The following is a 5,463-nucleotide window of genomic DNA, read 5'->3' as shown; positions in this document are numbered from 1 at the left end:
CAAGAAATCAAACTCCCGACTGAAGCGTTCGACAATCACATGGCGCTTCTTCAATCTCCATCGCTTTGCTTCCCGCTCGCCCTTCTCTGTTCTCTCCTCATAACCTCGTCTCACTGCTTCAACCCCAAATCGCTTAACATCTCGAAGGTTCAGTCCAACGGCGGTTGGTTGAAGGCGGGCGCGACGTGGTATGGGAGTCCCAGCGGCGCGGAAGCGACGGTAGTGGAAATGCATTATATTTCTATTTGGTCGATTCACCCAGAGTAAAGATTCTTTTACACAAGCGCTGTTGATCTCATTATACTTCTATTTGGTCGATTCACCCAGAGTAAAGATTCTTTTACACAAGTGCCGTTGATCTCATTACATGTCTTTCCAGTAATTCGATTTATCAAGTCTTTCGAGCATAGCTCGATTCCGACGAATGAGATGCTTAGGTCAAATCACCTAATGGTGATTGATTTTGGATTTGCACCAAACATATATAGTCTAAACAATACTACTATAGTAATTGCACATTTCAGCTGATCTGCAACTATAGATACATATATATGTATATGCATATAATATATATTATTTATATAACTTTGTATGATAATTTGTACGTAGGTGGTGCATGTGGCTATGGGAGTGGTGTCGGCCGACCTCCTTTCTCTTCAATGGTGTCCGCAGGAGGGCCTTCTCTTTTCAAATCAGGCAAAGGATGTGGAGCTTGTTACCAGGTTTTTCTCTTGCTAGAAAAACGTCTCTCTAATTATTATATTCAACGTCATACGATAATTCGGACAATATTAATATGTTTTTTTTTTTGGGTCGAACAAAACTGATATATGTTCATGAGATGTGTTTTAGCTAAATTAACAATCTTCGAAAAAAAAGCCATGAAAAAATCTACTAAGGCAAGCTTTCTAAACTCCTAGTAAAAGTAGTTTTGACTTCTTCGTATTTGAACAGATTATTTAACTTGGTACATATTATCAAATATACGTGTCTTACGACATACTAGATGTCACAAGTACCATAATTGAATTGGTATTGGTGCTATGAGAAGTAAGTGTAGCGTTTTGAGCCCGTGTCGATTGAATTTCAGGTGAAATGCACTGGAAATGCTGCTTGTTCTGGAAACCCGGTGACGGTGGTTATAACTGATCAGTGCCCCGGTGGTCCTTGCGTCGCCGAATCTACTCACTTTGATTTGAGCGGCACGGCTTTTGGAGCCATGGCGAGCTCTGGTAGGGCCGATGAGCTACGTAATGCTGGGGTGTTGCAGATTCAATACCAAAGGTACGTACAGTCGATTCTTTCTCTATGGAGCCGACCGATGTTTTCAAGTGAATTCCAATTTTGAAAGAGACGCAGAAGGGGACAAAGGCTGCGTTTGGGAACTGCTTTCCCAAGGGGCTTTGGGTGTCCAAAGCCCCCTGAGCCAAAATTTAGGTGTTTGGCAAAAAATTTGAAAACATCTTTAGCTGAATGTGTGCCTTCAAAAGCCTAAAAGCCCAAGGCAGCTTGAAGGCTGCCTTGGCTTTGGAGCATTCTCGGCAGGCAATAGTGCTCCATTAAAGAATTTTTTGAATTTTCAATATTACCCTCACTTGTTAATCATAATTCCACATTTACCCCTTTTTTCTTCTTCTTCGTCCATCTCATACACCCTCTCTGCCGCGATCCCAACGCCCTTCGCCTCCTTGACTCCACCTCCACCCTCATCGCCCCTCCCCTCAACCTCTACAACCTCGTCCAGTCCCTCATCCGTGCCGAAGATATCGATGCCATCTCTTCCGTTGCCCGCCACTCCATCTTCTCCAACACCCGCCCCGGGATCGGGCATGCGAGGTCGAACCCGGCCATGGCGGGGCTCGACCTCATCGTCACTGTGCGAGGGTTTGATCCCGAGATTTTGCCCTTTTTCCTATTTTCCGATTGCTTGATTAGATAAGAGGGGAATCGGGTTGGGTGAGAAATTGGATTTGGTCTTGTGCGCTTGTGGGTGTTCTGGGGAAGCCTAGCAGAAGGCGCAGTTTCTGGGGGATTGTTTGATCGGTCGCTAGGGTTCGTGTGTGGCCTCGGTTTGGTTGTTCCGACAATGGAGGGTGGATCGGATGGAGAGGATGACGGCGGGAGTCCCGGGACGGCGGGGAATTCTGGTGAGAGGTAGAGCAAGCCCAAGCGCTAGATGAAAGCCTTTGGGGAACGATGGTTCAACGTGAGGAACGATGAGGAATTGACCAAGCTCCTGGGTGGTTCCGTGACCATTGCTAACGGAGGAATGTTGCCCAACATTCACCAAACGATGTTGCCGAAGAAGATGGGCATTGAATTTGCTTCTCGGGGAGATGGGCATATTTCGATTACTGATGTGGATATATGCAGAGAAACTCATCCTCGGTTACTAATGTGGATATATGCAGAGAAAACTCATATTCGGCTACCGAAGTGTTCCTGGGAGTTTTCGATTTGTACATCCGGTGCCCATCTTCAACTGAAGATGTTTTTTTTCCTAGGAGTGTTGCTCAAAATTTAGGTGAATGCCAAAATTTAGGTCAACTTGATATCCGAAGTGTTCCTGGGAGTGTTACACAACATTCAACAAACCCATCTTTGGCCGAAGAAAAAAATGTCAACTTGATATCTAAAATTTAGGTGTTTGGGAACTCCTTTCCCAAGGAGACATTGGATCCGCTTCTCAGGAGTTCTAGGGAGTTTTCGTTTTGTAGCTTGGATCTTGTATAAGAGATTTTGCCATAGGTCGACTCCTAGTGTACATGTTTGAATTTGGGTTTTTCAGGTTCCCTCTTGTTGGGAATCCCGATATCTTCACTAGGTTCATGTTTGAATCAAATCAAAGGGCTTTGAATCAAAGGGTTTTTTCTTTGTCCATGTTTTGAGATGTCAAGTAGATTGGAAATTATATTCATGTGGTTTCATAACTTGGACAAATGGCATCTTCACTGCTTGATGTGAATTGGGATGGAAAGTGGATCTATAATTTGAGATAGTACAATTTTTGCCTTAAGGCATTGATTCCGAATTTATGTTTACCAAACAGCATTTTCCCAAAGCTGCATTTCAAGGCATTTTTCAATTATAGTTTACCAAACAATATTTGCATTTCACCAAATTCCTTTAGTCTAAAGGTCTTTGCATTTTCCCAAAGGCTTTCCCCAAAAGCCAAACCAAACGCACCCAAACAAGAGAATACGCATTGAAAAATGCTTTAAACTGGCAGGTTTCACCAGACTTATACTAATCAGCAAATAGTGTAATCTGCGTACTAAAAATCTGTTTGTGTACGCACACTTTCAATGTCAAGCAGAGTAGAGTGCAATTACCCTGGGATGAAGGTGACCTTCCACATTGACTCCGGCTCCAGCGCTTACTATTTCGCAACGCTGATTGAGTACGAGAACGGGGACGGCGATCTCAGCGCCGTCAACCTGAAGCAGGCTAATTCCAACTCTTGGCTTCTGATGCGACAGTCGTGGGGTGCGGTTTGGAAGCTGGATGGCGCAGGCCAGCTGCATGCCCCATTCTCGATCATGCTCACCTCCCTCGAGTCCGGCAAGACTCTGGTTGCCGATAACGTGATTCCGGCCGGGTGGCAGCCCGGACAGACGTACCGGTCACTCCTCAACTTCTGAGGGTTGGGTGTGGTTTGCTAGGGATACGAAGATTAGTTCAATTTTATGGATTAGGGCAAAAATAAAACATAGGGTGGAGTGGAAAAAGAAAGTGTTTTGCCCTTTCCACTATACGTGCAATCTAGCGGCTATGAGCTACCTCTTGGAAAAGAGAGTAGTAGTGAGAAATGAATGACACTGTCCTTTCAAAATCAAGAATCAATGGAGTATTTTTGTTCTTTTTTCTTGGTGCTAATCTATTTTATTTTGAAGCTTGAAAGCTCCTTTTGTTTTGCACCAATCTCTGCACCACTTTCAAAGTGGATGGTCATGGATTATGTCAATCTATATGCAAATGTTTTGTCGTCGTCGGCGGGGGTCGACTCCACTTCAGGCTTCCTCTCGGCCATCAAGGCTGCTGTCTCTGGATCTGGTGGAGATGCCTCCAAGGCGGCCGTCGAGGCTCCACGTTGGGGAGGTTGAGAGAGAGAGAGAGAGAGAGAGAGAGAGAGAGCAAGCGAGGTTGGCAATGGTGCAGCCTGGACTAGTGGCAGTCGCTTGGAAGGTGCAATGGCGGCTTTGCTAGTGGCGACCATGGAGGGAGCCACGGCAGCAGACACGATCACTCAAAGAAAATGGTCTAAGGTGACGGAGTATTCGTCGCCTTAGATCCTAAAATTCCGCGTCGCCCGAACAATGGCGATGAAAATTTTCATCGAGGAGGTTTCTTCGCCAAAACCTCGACGCATTAGCCTACGAATGACAAAAATATAAGTCTCATCACTGTTGATACCCCCGCCATAGACTATGATGACAGACATTTTTTCATCTCTGTAATGATCTATGGCGATGAAACGCTGCTATAGCTCAGATCCATGCAAACGAAATTCCGTTCGTCAACATTGTAGCATCGTACCTACCGTGAGGAATCAGATTTCAACGCTGTAGATGTTTCATGGCAACAGAATTTGGTTCGCCGGTCTGTAGCACCTAGAACGACGAGCTAGATTTCGTCGCCTTAAACTTTTAAGGTGACAAAATTGATTTTGTCACCTAAGATACTCGAGCCCACTCCAGGAGATGTTTGAACTCTAGCATGAACTCTAGCAGATGGCATAAAGAGAACTTCATCTGGTGCAGATCCACCGACATGATAACCATCTGGTAGCTCAACATATTGTCCAACTTATCCCCAAGTGGTGGTCTGCTGAGTTTCCGCCATTGCCGGGCTATTCTTTGCGATTGCCAGTTCCTCCTTCGCAGCTGTGCTAACACCGTGTGCACCCGAGATGAGCCATCTACTCTAATATTCTTACGAGGCTTGTTGCGGCGTCATTTTTCGCAACTTTCTGCAAAGGAAAAATGAGTCCGTAGATGTAAAATGATTACTCTCAAAATAAGTACATGGCAAGCATCAGAACTCTATATTGCTCTCAAATCTTGTCCCTCCTGGAGGAGATCCGATAATACCTAGCCCATAAACTTGTAATTTCGGAAAGGTCCTTCGCCATATCATATCCTTTACTTGCACGTCAGGGCACTTAATGAACTTCGTTATCGTCTGCATTATAAGGAATTGTCGCGTCTGCATTAATAACAAGGAGTCACATTGTTAAATAATCAACTTATCGCCATGAAAATTTTCACCATTACTTGTTCTGATATGTCGGACGAGATCATCAGTCTCGTGCTGCTTGATCTGAAAGGGACCCTTTGTTTTCCACAAAAAGGATGCTTTTATTTTGAGACTAATCTCTTAAGGCATGTTAGGATGCACGTGTGAGTTGTGTTAGAAGTCTCCCATATGTGACCGGTGAGTCGATTGAGGGACTAGCTAAGGATC

At 44.7% G+C, this 5,463-nt stretch overlaps 1 pseudogene; it reads left to right on the top strand.

Moving 5' to 3' along the window:
- LOC115731045 lies at nt 1-3,641 on the top strand (annotated as a pseudogene).
- Nucleotides 3,642-5,463: the final 1,822 nt, after the last annotated feature.

This window comes from Rhodamnia argentea, chromosome 3, assembly GCF_020921035.1.
Source record: "Rhodamnia argentea isolate NSW1041297 chromosome 3, ASM2092103v1, whole genome shotgun sequence".
In the NCBI taxonomy this organism is placed as follows: Eukaryota; Viridiplantae; Streptophyta; class Magnoliopsida; order Myrtales; family Myrtaceae; genus Rhodamnia; species Rhodamnia argentea.
The sequence above is the reverse complement of the archived record's forward strand: the minus strand, read 5'-3'. Positions and strand labels throughout refer to the sequence as shown.